Here is a 22,266-nt window from a genome sequence, read left to right on the forward strand (position 1 = left end):
CAAAAAGTGCAGAAGCAAGAATGGGACAACTGGGTCTAAAATCCTGTGACCTTTCCATTACAACCTTCAGGCCTATATAGGGGTGAAGACAAGAGAGCATAGTTAGGATTCAAGTAATTTGGAGCCTAATGTCAAAGCTTCAGAAAGTGAACTTATTTCCTGTCCTATGAAGTAAATCTCTCATTCATTAGCTGAGTAAGCCTAAGGCAATTCTTCTAAAACTTTTCTCTAAAACGACAAAAGAAACTGAACCCATCCCCACAGAACCTATAAACATAAAATTTGAATTTTACCTTAGAAACTAGTGTCAATATTACTTCTCCATATATCTTGTTTAATATTAAAAAAAATTTTTTTTATCCAAGTCTTCAAGGGAAACTGATGACAATTCCATAAATGTGTATCATATTCTGTGGCCACAGATTTACTTCTTGGCACATTTCAGCTTATCTCGAATACTCCTATTTGAAAACCATAGGTCAGAGGGGATAAAGTAAGCTATTTCTTGATCAAAAATCAATGATGTACACTACGAATTATTTAATACCAAATGAAACTCAAGTAAGAGTTATTGGCCATAGCCTTATTTTCTAAACTATGAAAACATCCTACTGAAACCAGGAAAGCAATCCTGACCCACATATAGAAAGAACACACCCTTTCGCCATGTCACCACAGTAATAAAGAACCTCTGCCAAGGACTAAAGATGGATTTTAATAGTTTCTATAAGCCCCTTATTTCTTACAATAAGGTCTTGGACCTAGAAATACTAAATAGATCATTCAGAAATTTTTAATTAATCTGTCAACGCTTCATTCTATTAAAAGGTAATCAACAGATGTCTTAAATTTTGTTTCCAAACTGCTTTCAAATACTTTATTTTGTTCAGCTTCACAGCTCATTCCCAGACTAAAACAAAAGCAGGTATTATCATTTGGAAATTAGACTAGTCAACAGTGGGGTAAGCAGCTCTTCCAAGATTACAATCAGTAGCAAAGGGAAACTTAAATCCAGGCAATCTGATTTTCAGTTTACTAAGCTACTAAGGAAAACTGCATCTTTTCACACTTATTTTGAAGTGTTTCTCAAACTGCAGCATATGTCAAGCATATCAAACGCTATTTAGTAAGTAATTGATAACGGGGCTTCACAAACAGAAAAACTGAACACATTATGTAACTAGGAATGGATAGTACCCTGCTTTCTTATGATATAATCCTAGTACTGACTTCAGAAAGAAAAAAAGACAATTAGGAAGTGGGAAAGTGGGTGCAAAACAGATTAAAATTCCTTCACAAAAAAACTGCATATTTATAATGGCATCAAATTCAAGCATTTGTGTGTGTGTGTGTGTGTTCCCCTAACAATACACTGTTATGGCTTAATTGGCTGGTCACTATAATAATTTTTCCTTCCTATGTAGAAGCAATCATTTCACTAAAACCTAAGGTAAAATTGTTCAGCACATTTTCCTTCTAAATGAGACCCAGGAATATGCTATATAAAGGAAAATAGGCTCTTAGGCGTTTCTCCATTCTATTACAGTAAAATTTCAAGGCAATACATGCCAACATTGGAGACAAAAAAAAAAAGAAATCTATTTGGATTTACTGTGGAAAAAAAAATATTTACAGCATATTCAAGCCTTACATGTTCATCTCTGTGCCATTAACTTCTTGAAGCACTCTAAGTCAGCAACAAGGGGAGGGAAATAAGTGTTAGGATCACAACCTATGAATCTGGGTGGAACAAAGACTTCTCCTCTCATTATGCAGAGAGAACCAAGTTGCCAAAATTGCTCTGCTCAGATACTATGCGTAGTTACTAACTGCACGTCTGGGTACAGAGAGGAAAAAAAAAATCAAATGCTGGTCAAATGCCTCCCCTGTTCCCCCTGCCCCTTTTCGGCCAAGGCCTCGCTCCAGAGCTGGAGCCCCAATCTCTTTTCTCCCCAACATAAGTAAGCGGCTTAACCCTACGAGTTCTGCAAGCTCCTATTCTCTCCCACGCAGACGCCCCCGGGGCTCCGGTCCAACCCCAGCTCCAAATCTAGTCGCGGCCCCTCTCCCCGACTCCGCCCAGACCCCCAAAGGCCTGCAGCCACTGACCACTGACGTCAGGAAGGCCCAACCCGGCCCCCGCGGGGCTGCCCCAGCCCCGCAGCGCCCTCCCCTCCTCCGGGCCAAGGCGTGCCCAGAAAGGGACGGGAGCGCGCCCCTTGGCTGTCGCTTGGGCTTGGCAGAGGGGCGAGGAAGAAAGAATCAGCGTCGTCAGCCGCCCTCCCGCTCCACAGCAGCAGCGAGATGGGCACCCACCGTGCTCAAAGGCGGACAGTGCCAGGGCGAGGGGCGTCGGCTCGGTCGGCAAAGCCGGACTAGCAGCGAGGCAAAGGTGTGGTTCAGGAGCGGCGGCTTCCAGTCTCGGCCTGGCCCCCACCCGTCGGCGCCAGGGCCTCACCCACGACCCCAGTCCCCACCCAGTCAGCACCCCAGCCTACCCAAGACCCTTCTCCCGTGCCAGGAACGCCGCCCTTGGGGTCGCCAGGGTCGCCGCCCTGTCAGGTGGTGACCGGCGGCGACGGGTGACCATGACAACCCGAGGCGCAACCCGACCCCGCCTCCGCCTCCAGGAGTCGCTCACCTGAGGGCTCCGGGTCGAGCCCGGAGAAACCACGGAGGAGAAAGCGGCTGGGAGGCCAGAGGACCGGGCCCCGAAAAGGCGGGTTCCGGGCTGGAGAGGGAGCGCGAGGGTGGCGGTCTGGGCTCGGCGTCGGTCCTGCCTCCTGCCCCCAGCGCGTCAATCCATCAGCCCGTCAGTCCGTCCTTCCTCGCGTCTGCCCCTCCCGAAGCCGGCTACCGCTCGGCTAAGCCTCTCGCACACTGCGGTTGTCAAGCGGCGCCGGAGCCAAGCACCAGCCCCGAGCCGCAGCCAATCGGCGCGCTTCCCCGAGGCGCCTCAGGACCCCGCCGAGCGGGGCGGCCAGGCAGGTGCCTGCGCCGAAGGGAGAGTAGGCTGGGCGGGCCCCAACCCGGGGCGCGGTGGGGATAGGCCTGGTGGACCGGCTCCCTGCTAGCGCTCAAAGGAGCAGCTGGACTCGGAGGAAGACTCGGCGCGGCGACTGCGTGAGAGACCGGCAGCTGGGACGCAGACACTTAGGCGGCCAGTGACCCCGCGTCCCGAAGTAGGGCGGAGGGGGTTGTCGCCTCCGAATGAGTCGTTCGCGCATTAGACGTGACTCTTAAGACTCCTCCCTGATGATCTATTAATAAAGGATAACGAAGTAAAACCTCGCCACCTTCTCTTCGCTCTTCACTCTCACGTCCCACTTACTTCCTGAAAATTCCAGCAGTTTAATTACCCCCTTCTTGATGCTTAAAGCATTTTTGTTATTTAACACAACACATTCTCTGTTTTCCATTACCCATTTTGGTAATAAGCCCCACTACCTCACTACTTTCCACCCTATCATACAGCAGCATTCCACAAATATATCTGATGCTTAACCAAGCTGAATTAAGCATTCAGGGGTATAATCACGTAGAACTCAGGAAAGAATACCGAGCACAAACTTGGTCCTCGTAACCTGGGTCTCCCAAAGTGAGGAAAATGTGACAAAAGAGGCTGGTAATAAACATCAAAAACATTTCTGGAAAGGAAGAATTTGAGCCAGTTCAAGATAAAAGAAGCGATAGCTTGAGGAAAAGTTGCTAGCAAAAATATTTACAAATTGATAGAAAACAATTTAAGCACAGACGCTTAACTGCAAACTTCAATTGCCTAGCCTTGATTAACTCTTGGAAGAAAGTCTTCATTAAGAACCCTCTCAATGATAAGTGACAGAAAAATAAATGTAAACACAAGTTAGTGTTACCCTAACCTGTTAGGATCTTGATGGCATCAGGGACTCAACCAACATGAGTTTGAGCAAACTGGGAGATGGCGAAGGACGTGGAAGCTGGGTGTGCTGCACTCCCTGGGGTCCTAAAGGGTTCGACTTAGCGACTAAACAGCAAAGGGTCTTGATGTTAAAAACAATAGCAACAACAACTTTGCAGAATGTATAAAATGAAAAAGTGGTTAAATATATCTTGGAAATAGTCTATTGACTATTTTACCGGTATAGTTTACCCGGCAACCAGCTTCTCAACCTTAATTCTCAAAGAACAACACTTGCTAGAACGAGCATCATTTAAATCTTCATCTAAATCTCAAAAGAATTACAAATCAAGAACAATCTGTAAAACATCTTACCACTTATTAGCAGCTGAGTGGTATTAAAAAAAAAAAAAAAGGAATAACCTGACCTTCTGGCACTAGATAAGTTTGGTATTCATCAAGTAAAAACCAAAATGTCCCGTTTTTGTTCTCACTTAAGCCTCACCATCTCCCTTAAAGTGCCTGTTAGTTAGGTTGCTCAGTCCTCTCCTGCATTAGAGGTAGACGCTTTAACTTCTGAGCCATCAGGGAAGCCCTGCTAATTACTACCATTTTAGAGATTAAGGGAAATAACTCACCCAAGGTCATCTAACAACTGATAGGTAGCAGAGCCAAGATTCTAACTATTCTGAATCTTAAAACCTTCTTTATCTACTTTTACTCCACCATGTAATAACTGGGAATTTTAGCTTGAAGAAAATGGACTTTATTTTGACAAGGCAGAGGGAATAAGAGGTCATTAATGTTTATATCCCCCATGCCCTAGGACATAGTGTTACTTGCATCTAAGTTTCTAGTTAAGAGTAGTCAAAATTATTGGAAGCAGTATACAACCATTGTATTTTCAGAAAAGGAGGGTAGGGAGAGGAAAAGAACCAGGCACTGAAATACAAGACATCTGGCACATCTTATTACTTCCACACTGATAAATGCATTGACTGTACATTTGCTTCCTAATGTAACATTAAGTTTTACACTACAACCTTAATAGCTGTTAGCCTAAGATACCACCTTTCCTTCTACACTCAGCCACCCTGGTTAAGATTAGATCTTCTTGTCTTTCACTCTAGTTGCTGAAAAGCAGAGAATTATTCAGAAAGGACAAGGCTTTCTGAGATGAAAGGCTGTCCTTAGTTGGAAAGGTACTGCCTCGATCATTCACCAAATATTTACAGTGCCTCCTCTGGATCAGCAACTAGGCTAAGCATCATTTGAAAATGCAGGTTCTAACTTGACAGAATGATTCATGATGTCTTATGACTCAAATAACCCTATAGGCTAAGGTGGACTCCTTTTAATCTGATTTTCAAATCTCATTTCCAAATGGGGGGAAATAAAGGTTTTTAGTTTTTCCTCAAAAGTAGGAAGGAAGCAGAGTACAAACCTAAGAAATCTTGCCTTCGGCTAGACAGGGAATGATCAGAGGGTGTAAGGGAATTTGTTTTATAAGTTCCACTCGCATTAGAATGCACACTCATACATACACACCACAGAGCTGTGTGCTTTAGAGCCAGCAGTGGCTCTAGGAGAACAGAGTAACACCATGGCTGCTTCTCCAAGATTATGAACGAAGAATACCACATCTACCAGAGCTCCTCTCCATACTCCCAAATAAAAGCTTAAATTGTATGTGGATGGTTGAACCTTGTAAAAAACCTTCTTGTTACCACATAAAAAAATAAAGGCAAATTAAAAAAATAAATTTTTAAAAACAACAACAAAAAAGAAAGAGCCAGAGAAAGGAAAAAACAAAAGAATACATGAACCAAGGATGTAAAGTAAATAAGTAAATATCTGAATGTTATATTGAAAACAAAAATAAATTTTAAAACATGTTTTGGAAGGAAAATAATCCATTTAAATTAATAGTTCAACATTTTTTAGAAACTAGAAACTTTATGTAAGGAAATGTTTATAATATGTTTGTAAGGGAGAAATCTCCCCCCTCATCCTTCTTGAGTTTTTTTTTGGGGGGGCGGTCCTAATGATTAAATTGGTACAGGACAGATCAACAGGGGGAAAAATGAACTGAATTACCTCTGTATGGTGGGATTTCCCAGGTGGCACAGTAGTAAACAATCTGCCTAACAGCAAGAGACACAGGAGATACAGGTTTCATCCCTGAATCAGGAAGATCCCCTGGAGGAGGAAATGGCAACCCACTCAGTGTTCTTGCCTGGAAAATTCCTTGGACAGAGGAGCCTGGCATGCTACAACCCAGGGGGTCACAAAGAGTCGGACATGGCTGTGAGCATGAGCACGACCTATAAATGGGGCCCCACAAGAACAGGAGGCCTGAAACCAAGTTAGGCCAAGTGAGGCTTATACACCATCTGAGGGAAGGAGAAAGGGTTAGGGATTTGGGACTCTAAAGGGGAGGAAAACAATTTACAGGAAGATAGGAAAATGTTTGGTAAAGCAATGTTTGCTGGACCATGCAAAGACAGTGGGACACAAAGACACTGGTCTCCAGGCCCTGCAGAGCTCCCCTTACCACACTTAGCCCATACTCTGTGTCCACATCTCCAGTGACAGTGCTCTTCCAGGACCAGAACTTTATCTAAATTCTTTAAGCAGCTAAGCTGGAGGTGAAAAAAAAAAAAAAAACCCACCACTTCTGGAGTCAACTATTTGTTAAAAATAATTAGCCCAAAATAGTGCTTATGCCAAAGAGAGGACTTCCCTTGTGGCTCAGCTGGTAAAGAATCTGCCTGCAATGCGGGAGACCTTGTTCAATCCCTGGGTTGGGAAGATGCCCTGGGCAAGGGAAAGGCTACCCACTCTAGTACTCTGGCTGGGAGAATTCCATGGCAAAGAGTCAGACACGACTAAGTGACTTTCATTTCGCATTTTAGGGTGGCAAATTTTGCTCCCCTACAGTCCCACCTTTAAATAATTTCAGGAGGATGTGATTAGGTGGGCTCCCTAAATTAGGGCTATGGTGGAAGCAATCATGTATTTACTAAGGCCTTTCTATGGGGACAAAATAAAAACAATGATTAATGATTGGAGCAGACACATAATACCAATTCCTGGGATCTGAAAGCAGCCAATAGAGATTTCTAGATGTCTGGCTCAAAGCATACTCAGATGGAATAGGGCAGGCAGTGACAACTTGATAGATTTTCAAATTGTCATTTGAATGTCTTTGGTATATCATCAAATATACTGGTAAACTTTGAGTGGCCCACATAAGAAGAAGCAAAAAAAGATTTTCTAAACATGAGCAACTGTGGTGTTTTCTCTGGAGTTTATATCAAGTTTTCTAGTTTTAGTGTGCAGGGCTTCAGGAACAAGGGCAGTTCTCAATAACCCCAAATCAAAAGAATGGGAAAAATCAGACATTAGTTCAGAGAGTTGTAGCTAGATATGAGGAGACTAGTCCATTTATAGCTAGGTATGAGGATCTAGTCCAGTTTATTGGTATAAAACAAACCTCAAAGAAAATGGATAGTATTAGAATCTAATATCCACACTGTATTACTAAAACATAATTTTTCTAAAATCACCCTCATTTTTACCAACTTAAAACAAACCTGTTTGCAAAGTAAGTTTAGTTTCAATAACTTGGCCTATTTAATCTACTTAAATACAGCAAGAATAGGAACTGACCATCTAGGCTCTCCTAAACTGCTTTGTTGGAAAATTTCACATGGAATTTAAGATTGGACTTTTAAACGTCTCTTGAGGCCAAGAAGTCAAGTTGACAACTTACCATTAGAACTGCCTTTAACTCATATATATTGGGGTGAATTCTTGTCTTTCAAGGTCCCCCAATAACCTGAAGTTCCTGTAACCTGTCAGGAATTGATCTTCCTTACTTAGTATGGTTGCTGAAAACTCTGCAAGCAAGACAGCAGTCTATTTCTCCTTGAGATTTTATTGGCTACATAAAGTCAACCTCAGTTTTTTAAAGCATTCTGATCATATTTCTGGTCTATGTATGTCTCTCTTAAATATGATAATCCAACCATAGACTTGGTAATATAGCTAATATGTCCAATTGTGTCCTGTTACAAGAAGAACCGATTCTTACTGAACTTGTGAAAACAACTATTTGTTGCTGTTCAGTCACTAAGTCAAATCTGACTCTTGTGATCCCATGGACCGTGACCCTCCAAGCTCTGGTAGCCATTTCCTTCTACAGAGGATCTTCCTGACCCAGGGATCAAACCTGCGCCTCCTGCATTGCACACAGATTCTTTATCACTGAGCCACCTGGGAAATATCCAGTTCTTAGCAGCACTGTTTACAATAGCCAAGACACAGAGGCAATCTTGATGTCCAACAAAAGATGAATGGATAAAGATACACACACACACACACACTGGAATATGACACTCAATTCAATTCAGTTCAGTTGCTCAGTCATGTCCGACTCTTTGCAACCCCATGAATTGTAGCACGCCAGGCCTCCCTGTCCATCACCAACTCTTGGAGTCTACCCAAACTCATGTTCATCAAGTCGGTGATGCCATCCAGCCATCTCATCCTCTGTCGTCCCCTCCTCCTCCTGCCCCCAATCCCTCCCAGCATCAGGGTCTTTTCCAATGAGTCAACTCTTCACATGAGGTAGCCAAAGTATTGGAGTTTCAGCTTCAGCATCAGTCCTTCCAGTGAACACCCAGGACTGATCTCCTTTAGGATGGACTGGTTGGATCTCCTTGCAGTCCAAGGGACTCTCAAGAGTCTTCTCCAACACCACACTACTCAGCCATAAAAAAAGGAAATAATGCCATTTGTAGTAACATGGATGGACCAAGAGATTATCATACTAAGTGAAATAAATCAGACAGAGAAAGATATATCTATACCATATGATAAAACTTACACGTGGAATCTAAAACATGAAACAAATGAATTTATTTACAAAACAGAAACGGATTCACAGACATAGAAAACAAACTTATGGTTATCAAAGGGGAAAGGAGGTGGGAGAAGAATAAATTAGGAGATACAGATTAGCAGATACAAAGTACTATATATAAAATAGATAAACAATAAGGTCCTACTGTATAGCACAGGGAATTATATTCAATGTCATATAATGAACCATAATAAAAAAGAATATATATTCTATATATAGAATAGTTAGTTGTACAGCAGAAAATAACATAACACTGTAAATCAACTATACATTAAAAAAAAAAAAAACCTCCCTAAAGTTTGTAGAACACTTACATTCCAAAGGCAGAGGGAAGGAAAGAAAGTTCCTCCAAGAAGGAGTTTGATTTTCTAAGGCTAGAATACTTACAAACCTTTTGAGAGAAATCAGTAAGTTTAGTTGCTTATCATAGGAATGATTTGTCCATCCACTTATGCTGCAATGCTTTTCTATCTGGGTACATTTAGCTTAGGGGAAAAGGTCTAAAAAAATTTCCTATTATGCTCTGAATTTGAGTTATAAATCACAAGTTCAGTCAGACCATTGGCCTCCCATCTTATTTATGCCTTTTACAACAAATTTTTCAATGAAGCTATTTTGGAATTTGGAGGCCTCTTGGCAGTTCCTGCATACCAATGAAAATAGGTATCCAATTCTATTTGTTTGATTTGGAAGCCCTTGCTTTTAAGTACACTTTTTAAATGATCTTATCTAATTGGAACATTCCTCATAATGCCATTGTCATCCTAGGTTGTAATTTCCTTTAAGACTGGCAGCAGTTTGCTAGTCATAAAGGGAGGGTAACACACATTTTCTTTTTTTTTTTTAATATAAAAACAGTAAAATGTTTAATTTTCTTAGAAAAAAAAAGTGGGCAAGAAGGATTCTAAATGATTGTATGGCACTTCTGCTGTATCTGAGCAAAACTGATGTTGCAAGCTTGATCTTTAAGAGACCCAGGAAATGAAATCACCTGCCGCTCACTCCTGTGTCACTTCCAGAAGTCATGTCACGACATGCTTTGACTCGACAATAGTGTCTCTACTTCTTAGCAAAGAAGCTAGCCTTGCCATAGCAACCATCCCATCTCCAAAGCACAACACTGCCAGTGAGAAGCAAGACTCTGGACTGCTCCGGGAAGAGAGGAGGGAGGGGGTAAGGAGGCGCTTGTCTTAGAAGCAGAACCAGTCTAGAACAGAAGTTGGATATCTGAGTTCACCACTACCTCATCTTACAGAAAACAGGTTGGAGAGCTTCTGTAGAACGGTATCTTTAAGATGATACTGCAGGATTTTGCAGACCTGGACACTGAGACAAATGCAAAGTTACAACAACTTTTAACTAGCAGCAACAAAGAAAGTTTGATAACAGAGTTTTTGTTTGTTTTTAGCAATATGCCTTTGCAAGTTCATTAAGAAACACTGTAATTTAATGGGGCATACAATATGGAACAATCTTTTGCTATAGTGCTGTTGGCTGAAGAAAACAGTCCTTTGCAAAGATTTCAACTGGGGTGTAACCTATTTAACACAGTAGCAGCTCCCGCTTTATGTGGTATCTTCTTTTTTCGAACAGTAATCTTGACCCTTTTCAATTTTTTCATCCAACATTCTGAAGAATTCTTGTTGGGTTTCAGAGATGTACGTGTTTGCTCTGGGTTGATGAACTAATCCTGGAATCTCTTTATTAAAGTCTTACATTTGAACTCTCACTTTCCCCCAAGGTTTCTTGGTTCCTGACTGCTATCTTCTGCTCCTCTTCTGCCCCGTTTTTCATGTATTTAACCTCTTCCACCGGTTTGATCCTATACTCATCGCGAAACACATCTCCGTTCTGGTAGTTCTTCCCTTTCTGGGCTTCCTCTTCATTTTGAACAGTGGCAACATGCTCGGCGGAGGCACAGCCCATAGTCTCATTCCGTCAGCTTCAGCTGGGCTGAACTGTAAATCATCTCTACAGACATGGGGACATAAATCCACCTTCTTGCTGAGTCGGTCAAGACGTATGCACCCTATATGCAATTTCTAGAGTTTGCCTTATGGATCTGCTGCTCGTGGTATATTATTTAGTATAAAGCACTTGGGGTCCTGACATGATGCATCTTAACCTTCTATCCATACAACACTTTGTTTCTTGTTTTCAAGTTTTGAAAGAAATTTCAATCCATCTCCAACTTGGGTGCTCACTGGGCGGGGGGGGGGGGGGGGGGGGGTGGGGGGCGGCGGTGGGGGGCGGCGGGGTGGGGGCTGGCTGTGGGATAGAGGGGGCGGTGCCCGAAGGTGGCAAGCCTCCCGCCGCCATCCCCTCCCCCTCCACACACACACCCAGTCCTCCTCTCTGGTTTTCTTTTTCCCTCCTCCTTCCTACGGTGAGTCCCGGTCTCCCCCTCCTCCCAGAGTCTGGGGGTAAGGTAAGAGCCTGGAAACCCGGCTGGAGTGCCTCCGTGCTGGAGACTGCGGCGGGCGGCCAGCTCTTCAGTAACTGAGCGAGGGCACTTGGCTCCCAACTAAAGTGTGAAAGAAGCGGCGGCAGCGCAGGAACGTCCCCAGCACCGCCCCCTCCCCCCCTCCGCCGTAAACACACACCCTACACCCGGGAGTGGGCAGGCAGCAAGCCGGAGCTGGCGGGATCCTTTTTTTAATATACAATTTTTTGGCCATGCTGCACAGCCTGTGGAACCTTTGTTCCCCAACTAGGGATTGCAACCTGTCCCTTGCATTGGAAGCACAAAGCCTTAACCACTGAATCGCTTCTTCTTGTTCAGTCGCTAAGTTGTACCCGACTCTTTGCAACCCCATGGATCACTACGAAGTCCCATAACCTACATTTTCTTTCCAGCCATATCTATTTACAAATGGGGTACAACCCATATTTTTGTCCAGTCATTTTTTGTGGCTATTTATGGTTTCCAGGACTAGTTTATAGTCATTTAATGTTTTGCAACGCTGAAGAAGCTGAACTGAACAGTACTATGAAGACCTACAAGACCTTTTAGAACTAACACCCAAAAAAGATGTCCTTTTCATTATAGGGGACTGCAATGCAAAAGTAGGAAGGCAAGAAACACCTGGCAGCTAAGCTGCTAAGTCACTTCAGTCGTGTCCGACTCTATGCGACCCCAGAGATGGCAGCCCACTAGGCTCGCCCGTCCCTGGGATTCTCCAGGCAAGAACACTGGAGTGGGTTGCCATTTCCTTCTCCAATGCATGAAAGTGAAAAGTGAAAGTGAAGTCGCTCAGTCGTGTCCGACTCCTAGCGACCCCATGGACTGCAGCCTACCAGGCTCTTCCATCCATGGGATTTTCCAGGCAAGAGTACTGGAGTGGGGTGCCATTGCCTTCTCCGAATAAACACCTGGAGTAACAGGCAAATTTGGCCTTGGAGTATGGAATGAAGCAGGGCAAAGGCTAATAGAGTTTTGCCAAGAGAACCCACTGATCATAACAAACACTCTCTTCCAACAACACAAGAGAAGACTCTACACATGGATATCACCAGATGGTCAACACCGAAATCAGATTGATTATATTCTTTGCAGCCAAAGATGAAGAAGCTCTATACAGTCAGCAAAAACAAGACCAGGAGCTGACTGTGGCTCAGATCATGAACTCCTTATTGCCAAATTCAGACTTAAATTGAAGAAACTGGGGGAAACCACTAGACCATTCAGGTATGACCTAAATCAAATCCTTTATGATTATACAGTGGAAGTGACAAATAGATTTAAGGGACTAGATCTGATAGATAGAGTGCCTGATGAACTACGGGCGGAGGTTCGTGACATTGTACAGGAGACAGGGATAAAGACCATCCCCATGGAAAAGAAATGCAAAAAAGCAAAATGGCTGTCTGAGGAGGCCTTACAAATAGCTGTGAAAAGAAGAGAAGTGAAAAGCAAGGGAGAAAAGGAAAGATATAAGCATCTGAATGCAGAGTTCCAAAGAATAGCAAGGAGAGATAAGAAAGCCTTCCTCAGCGATCAATGCAAAGAAATAGAGGAAAACAGAATGGGAAAGACTGGAGATCGCTTCAAGAAAATTAGAGATACCAAGGGAATATTTCATGCAAAGATGGGCTCGATAAAGGACAGAAATGGTATGGACCTAACAGAAGCAGAAGATATTAAGAGGTGGCAAGAATACACAGAAGAACTGTACAAAAAAGATCTTCACGACCCAGATAATCACCATGGTGTGATCACTCACCTAAAGCCAGATATCCTGGAATGTGAAGTCCAGTGGGCCTTAGAAAGCATCACTACGAACAAAGCTAGTGGAGGTGATGGAATCCCAGTTGAGCTATTTCAAATCCTGAAAGATGATGCTGTGAAAGTGCTGTACTCAGTATGCCAGCAAATTTGGAAAACTCAGCAGTGGCCACAGGACTGGAAAAGGTCAGTTTTCATTCCCATCCCAAAGAAAGGCAATGCCAAAGAATGTTCAAACTACCACACAATTGCTAGTAAAGTAATGCTCAAAATTCTCCAAACCAGGCTTCAGCAATACGTGAACCATGAACTTCCAGATGTTCAAGCTGGTTTTAGAAAAGGCAGAGGAACCAGAGATCAAATTGCCAACATCTGCTGCTTCATCGCAAAAGCAAGAGAGTTCCAGAAAAACATCTATTTCTGCTTTATTGACTATGCCAAAGTCTTTGACTGTGTGGATCACAATAAAGTGTGGAAAATTCTGAAAGAGATGGGAATACCAGACCACCTAACCTGCCTCTTGAGAAACCTATATGCAAGTCAGGAAGCAACAGTTAGAACTGGACATGGAACAGACTGGTTCCAAATAGGAAAAGGAGTACATCAAGGCTGTATATTGTCACCCTGCTTATTTAACTTATATGCAGAGTACATTATGAGAAACACTGGGCTGCAGGAAGCACAAGCTGGAATCAAGATTTCCGGGAGAAATATCAATAACCTCAGATATGCAGATGACACCACCCTTATGGCAGAAAGTGAAGAGGAACTAAAGAGTCTCTTGATGAAAGGAGAGTGAAAAAGTTGGCTTAAAGTTCAACATTCAGAAAACTAAGATCATGGCGTCTGGTCCCATCACTTCATGGCAAATAGATGGGGAAACAGTGGAAACAGTGTCAGACTTTATTTTTGGGGGCTCCAAAATCACTGCAGATGGTGATTGCAGCCATGAAATTAAAAGACACTTACTCCTTGGAAGGAAAGTTATGACCAACCTAGATAGTATATTGAAAAGCAGAGATATTACTTTGCTAACAAAGGTCCGTCTAGTCAAGGCTATGGTTTTTCCAGTGGTCATATATGGATGTGAGAGTTGGACTGTGAAGAAAGTTGAGCGCCGAAGAATTCATGCTTTTGAACTGTGATGTTGGAGAAGACTCTTGAGAGTCCCTTGGACTGCAAGGAGATCCAACCAGTCTATCCTAAAGGAGATCAGTCCTGGGTGTTCACTGGAGGGACTCATGCTGAAGCTGAAACTCCAATATTTTGGCTACCTCATGCAAAGAGTTGACTCATTGGAAAAGACTCTGATGCTGGGAGGGATTAGGGGCAGGAGGAGAGGGTACAACAGAGGATGAGATGGCTGGATGGCATCACCGACTTGATGCACATGAGTTTGAGTGAACTCTGGGAGTTGGTGATGGACAGGGAGGCCTGGCATGCTGTAACTCACGGGGTTGCAAAGAGTCGGACACGACTGAGCTGAATGAATGTTTTGTCACCCCAACTTCCAAATTGTTTTTCTTTTTTTCCTTCTTTTTCTTAAGTATAGAACAACTAAACCTCAAATGTCCTAATTTTTTATAATATCTGCAAATAGCTGAAGGCAAATAAGAAGGAATCTGAACAGATTCTGATTTTTGTTCTAATTTCTGTCCTTCTATCTTATTAAGGGAGTCCCTTAAGGTAGCCATTATATATGTATATTTTTTAACCCACTTTTAACCTTGGTTTTTGAATGGGAGTTCTCTAAAATCTTTCCTTTTCAATATAGCCAATTCAAATGATTCACCCTCTGGCCTTTGACGAGTAGGATCTAATAATCTCAAATATGACTCAAACCAGTAAACCTTTTTATGGCTTAACCAAAAATGCAAGAGGCACAAAGAATGTAGCCCTGATAAGATACAGAAAGTTCATTACCAGAGTTCATCAAGAAAGCAAAGGCCTCTGTTATCATGGGTGGTAAGAATGATATACTGCAGTGTGTCCAGTTTCTCATGAGAATGTGAAATGCCTCCAGTCAAAGACCCACTAATCTGTGACACCATGCAGGTGCCACAGGAATTGGACTTTTCCAGCACTACAAAACAACTAACGTTGAGAAGACAAAGGCTCCTTGTTGACTGGGACCCCCAATTGTTGGCACAGTTGGAAAAGAGAAGCCAGTCGCAAGGCTAGGTTGAAACCTTGACTTCTGACCAACAGGCTACAGCTGCTCAGAATCCCAGTCTATTTGACTGTCTGACTGCCAAATGCATGCCGATACATGCATCTTCCTGATGGTGAAGACCACAGAGAACACTCTCATTGGTCATAAAGCCAAGCTCTTAAGACCTAGACAAAACAAACGACACAACACACAAAGAAAAACAGTGACCATCTCTGGGAGGAAAAGGATCAATAAAAGCTGAGAGAACTCATTTACCAAATTTTTAATGAAATTATTATGCCCAAGGGACTCAATTCACAAATATTTTCTCCTGCTAATCTAAATTTAGAAATAGGGAAAAAAGGTTCTCATCACTTTCGATTTCAATGGAACCTGCAGACAAGAGATCTGGGAGGCTGACATGGTGAGAAAGTTTTACCTCCTGCTGGCTTTTGTCAGAGGTCCCAGTATCTCTTCATCTGTAGCAGTTTGGGGAGATTTTTTGTTTTTTCCAGCCAGTGAAGATTATCCTGACTGCATCAACTGTTGGGGAGGGGGAAATTTCCCCCTACTCTTGTTCTTTTGGTTGACCTAATAATTAAATTGACACAAGACAGATTAACAGGAGAAAATAATGAACTGAATTACTTATGTACGGGGGCTCCATAAGAATATGAGACTCCAAACCAAGTTAGGCAATTGAGGCTTATATGCCATCTGAGAAAGAGAAGGGGTTAGGGCTTGGGACTTCAAATGGAAAGAAAACAATTTATAGGAAGAAGGGAAATGTTTGGTAAACAAATGTTTGCTGGGTCATGCAGTGACAGCAGGACACAAAGGGAACTGGGTCTTCAGGCCCTGCAGAGCTCCCCCACCACACTTAGCCCACACTGTGTAGACATCACTGGCAATAGTGTTCTTCCTGGACCAGGTCCTTTATCTAAGTTCCTCTAGGTATTTAAGGGGGAGATAAGAAAGACTTCCTGAGTCTTTTGTTTCTTAAAAATAATAAACCTAAAATAATCCTCACGCCAGAGATACATTTCACTGTGGCAAATTTTGCTCCCCTACAAATACATAAAGCACACTAAACATTGTAATTTGAGATGGGTATTTCAGGATAAAGCTAGTTAGCCTCCAGCAATATGGATGTGAGTGTTGGACTGTGAAGAAAGCTGACCGCCGAAGAATTGATATTTTTGAACTGTGGTGGTGGAGAAGACTCTTGAGAGTCCCTTGGACTGCAAGGAGATCCAACCAGTCTATTCTAAAGGAGATCAGTCCTGGGTATTCACTGGAGGGACTGATGCTGAAGCTGAAATTCCAATACTTTGGCCACCTCATGCGAAGAGTTGACTCATTGGAAAAGACCCTGATGCTGGGAGGGATTGGGGGCAGGAGGAAAAAGGGACGACAGAGGATGAGATGGCTGGATGGCATCACCGACTGGATGCACATGAGTCTGAGTGAACTCCGGGAGTTGGTGATGGACAGGGAGACCTGGCGTGCTGCGATTCATGGGGTCGCAAAGAGTCAGACACGACTGAGCGACTGAACTGAACTGAACTGAATAAGCTTAAGACCATGTTTAGTAGAACTTGCTATAGAAATTGAAGAAAAGCATATTCACCAAAATTTATGTAGGTGTCTTATTATAAGTTCATGTGTCCCTCAAATACTTACAAAAACCCAAGTTCAGAAAAATTAAGTATAGTAGTAATATTTCTTTAGAGTTTGATCCATATCTAATCAGGCTCTTTTCTAATAAATTTTTATTTATTTAAAATGGCCACACAAAGGCAAATGACAAAATGAATTCTCTTTTAGCTATTGTTCTTCTTATTTTAAAGAATACACCCAACAACTTTGTAACAGTTTACCAGGCTTTCTGTGTTAAGTATAATACAGCATGTGCAAAGATTCAGTGCTACAAATAACATATGAATTTGGATTTTATACAAAAGTTCAAATTGAAACTCTGATCAATCTACTGATAACATAAAAAATATGCTCCTGACTTTATTTCTATAACTTTAGAATCCCATTTATCCAGATACCATAAAGCAAAATGGTATCTGTGCTATGCCTCAAGTATAATAGTGAAAGGTCGTTGTTGAATCACGCGAATACACCGGGATTCTTGGCCCCCGGAGGAGAAGAATTCAATCCGGGGCCAGAGACGAGGCTTGATCGCTCAGAGCTTTTGTGTAATACGGTTTTATTAAAGTATAAAGGAGATAGAGAAAGCTTCTGACATAGGCATCAGAAGGGGGCAGAAAGAGTACCCGCTTGCTAGTGTTAACAATGAGGTTATATAATCCAAAGAATGTCTGGAGGTTGTAAAGACCTCATCAGACCTGCTCCCATAACACTGTCCTCAGGCAAGATACATCCTTGTAAAGACCAGGTCTACTCCCATAATTTACATTTTAAGATAACAGAAGTTTGAATCCAAAGACTGTCCTTAGGCAGGATACATTATTGTTATATAATCCTAAGGTATGTGGAGAAAGAAAAAAGTTTGTCCTTTCTTCCTCCTTGAGAATTCCAGACCCCTCTCTCCTTGGGGACCCCTAGACTCCCTATCAACCTGCCTAGGAAATGACTCTCTCAATAGGTACCTAATTAATACTTGTCTGATACATCAAAATGTTTTCCTTGATCCAACCTATAACCTAAGTCTGACTAGCTCATGTAGCCATCACTAGGACCCAGGAAAAGCAGAAGCCTCAACAACACACTTAACATCTTGCTCACTGGTCATCCACCCTCAGTCTCTATTTGTGTTAAGAAGGGAAGCATAGAGATCCTAAGAAAATCAGGCCTAGAGAATTGGGAATGTTCTGGGACTCAGGTGGGGCTCTTGAAAAAGTATTGTCAGGCACAATGCTCAGTGTTGTCAATTCTAATGGGCAACTATGAAGCTTCCCTGAAGAATTTAAAAATAAAATTGCCCCCTTTGAACTATCTCTAAGATGAACATTTAAACTACTTAGAGTAGAAACACAAAGTCACCTTAAAGCTGACAAACAGATAATGCTTGGATGGGTATTGTCAATGGAAGTGAAAACTCAAAGACAAGTTTCCAGTGTCAGTAACAAGGCAGTCTTTTTTTTTGGGGGGGGGGGCACCATTTTTAAAGTCTTTATTGAATTTGTTACATTGTTTTATGTTTTGGTTTTTGGCTGGGAGGCATGTCAGATTTCAGCTCCCCAACCAGGGTTTGAAGGCACTGCATCGGAATACATAGTCTTAACCACTGGACCACCAAGGAAGTCCCATAAGGCAGTCTTAAAGGTAGATCCCAGGCAACATACCCCCTCTGTATTGCTTCAAGCCCTGGGGAGCCATTTTTCCATGTTTCTATATCAGCCCTAACCTTATCTTACCAGATGCTCTAGGTAAAGCATTCATGTAACTCCCCAAATTCTGGTTCACCCTCATAATTAATGTTTCCCACTGCCTAGAGAAGGGAATTTGTTGGCCACACAATGCGAGTTTTACATTAGATCTGTAAATTAGCATCCATTTACAAACGATGGTCTTATGAATTTGGTTTCTTTGAGTCTGAGTCACCCCAAGAGATGGATGTGCTCTCTATTTGCTGATGAAATAGAGTTGCTGAGAGTTTCCAAGCCTGCCATGCTGCAAATCAAACTCAGCTACAATACATTCTCCCAGGTAACCTCCTGAGGCCTCTTGGGAAGCAGCCAAATGACTCTCCAGACAGCACCTCTCTCCACTGTGGAGAGAGGCCAAGTGAACTATTTCCCTCATTTTAAAATTTCTACACTTAGAATTAATATTTCAGTTTTTACCTAAAGAAACCAGGTTACAGTAAAACCAACAATTTCAAGTGAATCATAGCTAACTCTCCGACACTCTACTTGAGCAACTAATAAACATGCTCGCTTAAAAAAAAGGTATGAATTCTTTTTAAAGAGCTTCACGTTAAAGAAAATGGGGAGGGGAGCTATTAGAGATTAAAAGAAATTTAGACATACTCACCAAATGGAATGTGTGACACCCTGTTTAGATCCTGTTACTAAGAATCTGTGGTAGGCAGAGTAACAGCCCCCCAAAGATGTCCATGTGCTAATCCTCAGAATCTGGAAATGTTGCACGGTAAAAGGGATTTTGCTGTGATCAAGGCCTTGAAATAAGGAGAGCAGCCTGGTCTCTCCAGGTGGGTCCAATATAATCACATGGGTCCTTGAAAGCAGAAAATCTTTCCCAGCTGGGGGTTAGAGGAGCTACGACGATGGAAGAAGGTTCAGAGAGATGCAACATTACTAGCTTTGAAGATGGAAGAAGATGGTAAGTCAAGGAATGTAGCCTCTAAAAGCTGGAAAAGGCAAGTGAACAGATTCTCTTCTAAGACATCCAGAAAGGAACGCAGCCACACTGGTACTTTGATTTTAGCCCAGTAAAGACCACGTCAAACACTTCTGACCTTGAAAGCTGCAAAGATAATGAATTTGTCTTGTCACTGTATTTGCAGTAACTTGTTACAGCAGCAATAGAAAACTAATAAAACTGAAAGCTATTTTGAGACAAATGAGGAGAGTTAAACAGGGATTGATTGGGCATGAGTTGGAATATTGAGGAATTAAGGCTAATTTTTATTAAGGTATGGTAACAGTATTTTGGCTTTTTTAGCCTTTTAGAGAAACATACTGGAGTACTTATACATGAAATGACACAATAGTACCTGTGATTTGCTTTAAAATAACACTGCCCCTCCCAGAAGATAAGATATTAGATTGGTTAACTGCTGAAGCTCAGGGCTCAAGATACTATTTTATATATGCTTGAGGTTTTTCATAGTAAATTTAAAAAAACAAAAAACAAAAAAAAAGTAAATTAACTTAGGAGAGTGCACCAGGATGCTATAGGTCAGCACTATCCAAATTCGTCTGTAATGAAATGTATTAGCACTGTTCAGTGCAGTAGCCACTAGCCATGGGGCTATTGAGCATTTGAAATATAAGTAGTGCAACAGAAGATTTTTTTTTTTTGCCTTTTTCATCAAAACATTAAATGCACATCTGCATGTGGCATGAACTGTGAGTGAGCTGTTAAAGGCTTGCTGCTACTGCTGTTCAATCACTTAAGTCACATCTCTTTGCAACCCCATGGACTGTAGCCCACCAAGCTCCTCTGTCCATGGGATTTCCCAGACAGGAATACTGGAGAGGGTTGCCATTTCCTTCTCCTAACTGAGTAATTTTAATCTCAATTTTAATTGACTAAACAGCCCCTATGGCTAGTGGCTACCATATTACACAGTGCAGCTCTATATACTGAAAAAGAGCCACAACACCTTACTGTTAGAATTCAGTTAATAAGCAAGCCCATGAATCAAGTCAGTGCACACTTGTTATGTCTATCTGCCCAATCTCTCTTTCCCTTTCTTGCTAATAGCAGTACCGAGCTCCCAGCCCCACTCTAAGCCCTTCTTCACAAGGAGGTAGGGCATGAGATCCAGGCTATAACACAACTTCTTCCTAGCCGAAGAATAATGACCAAAGCCAGGACAGCCACACCCTTTGCTTGAAATCTTCGGTATTTGGAAGTAAAGTACTCTCTTGATCAGGAGTTGTACGGATGGAGCCCTAGAACTGCTAGCTATCTTATTCCTTGATACACTGAGGCTCCTAAGAGAGTAAAACCAAAACTAGGATAAAGATGGGCAGAGTCATGATTCTCTTCAAGCTTTTAGATCCAGTGAAAAATGAAGTCAACTCCATCCTTTTTTTCTCTCCTTTCAATTGGATAAGCCAATAAATTGTTTTTTCTGCTTATGTTATTTTTAAGTCCTAACACTCACAACCTAAAAAGTTTTAATACAATTCTCAAAAAATTTCTTAATGCCAGGGTCATTAGCAAAATAGTAAGACATGCAGGTCAGGAAGCAACAGTTAGAACTGGACATGGAACAACAGACTGCTTCCAAATAGGAAAAGGAGTACGTTAAGGCTGTGTATTGTCACCCTGCTTATTTAACTTATATGCATTGTACATCATGAGAAACGCTGGGCTGGAAGAAGCACAAGCTGGAATCAAGATTGCCGGGAGAAATATCAATAACCTCAGATATGCAGATGATACCACCCTTATGGCAGAAGGTGAAGAAGAATTAAAGAGCCTCTTGATGAAAGTGAGAGGAGAGTGAAAAGTTGGCTTAAAACTCAACATTCAGAAAACGAAGATCATGGCATCCGGTCCCATCACTTCATGGCAATTAGATGGGGAAACAGTGTCTAACTTTATTTTTCTGGGTTCCAAAATCACTACAGATGGTGACTGCAGCCATGAAATTAAAGGACGCTTATTCCTTGGAAGGAAAGTTATGACCAACCTAAACAGCATATTAAAAAGGCCTGGCATGCTGTGGTTCATGAGGTAGCAAAGAGTCAGACATTACTTTGTCCACTAAGGTCCATCTAGTCAAGGCTATGGTTTTTCCAGTAGTCATGTATGGATATGAGAGTTGGACTATAAAGCAAGCTGAGCGCCAAATAATTGATGCTTTTGAACTGTGGTGTTGGAGAAGACTCTTGAGAGTCTCTTGGACTGCAAGGAGATCCAACCAGTCCATCCTAAAGGAGATCAGTGCTGAGTCTTCATTGGAAGGACTGATGTTGAAGCTGAAACTCCAATACTTTGGCCACCTGATGTGAAGGGCTGACTCATTTGAAAAGACCCTGATGCTGGGAAAGATTGAGGGCAGGAGAAGGAGACAACAGAAGATGAGATGGTTGGATGGCATCACTGACTCGATAGACATGAGTTTGGGTAAACTCTGGGAGTTAGTGATGGAAAGAAAGGCCTGGCATGCTGTGGTTCATGGAGTGGCAAAGAGTCAGACACAACTGAGCAACTTAACTGAACTGAATCCCCAAATGACTATCCTGAAGAAAGGACTTTTAATGTGGTGATTAAGGTTAAGTGAGGTCAGAAGGATAGAACCTTTATCCCACAGAACTGGTGGCCTTATAACAGGGAGAAACAACAGAGGTGTCTCTCAGCCATGTGAGCACAGGGAGAAGGCAGCTATCTGCAGTCCAGGAAGACTCCTTACC

At 42.3% G+C, this 22,266-nt stretch overlaps 1 protein-coding gene and 1 pseudogene across 13 annotated transcripts in view; both read right to left on the reverse strand.

Annotated features, from left to right (window-relative positions):
• WDR47 (WD repeat domain 47) overlaps nt 1-19,642 on the reverse strand; it is a 78,535-nt gene extending 58,893 nt beyond the window's left edge. For 4 of the 13 annotated variants that reach the window (XM_086391556.1, XM_086391550.1, XM_086391549.1 and 1 more), the window contains exon 1: nt 2,642-2,882. The gene's annotated coding sequence lies outside the window, so the exon portion shown is untranslated. The other 9 variants (XM_086391557.1, XM_086391552.1, XM_086391548.1 and 6 more) reach the window with 7 other exon arrangements.
• Nucleotides 10,248-10,870, reverse strand: LOC147375968 (uncharacterized protein C1orf21 pseudogene; annotated as a pseudogene).
• Nucleotides 19,643-22,266: the final 2,624 nt, after the last annotated feature.

Source organism: Bos grunniens, chromosome 3 (assembly GCF_055505025.1).
Source record: "Bos grunniens cultivar Pamir isolate PY7600 chromosome 3, Bosgru_T2T1.0, whole genome shotgun sequence".
Lineage (NCBI taxonomy): Eukaryota > Metazoa > Chordata > Mammalia > Artiodactyla > Bovidae > Bos > Bos grunniens.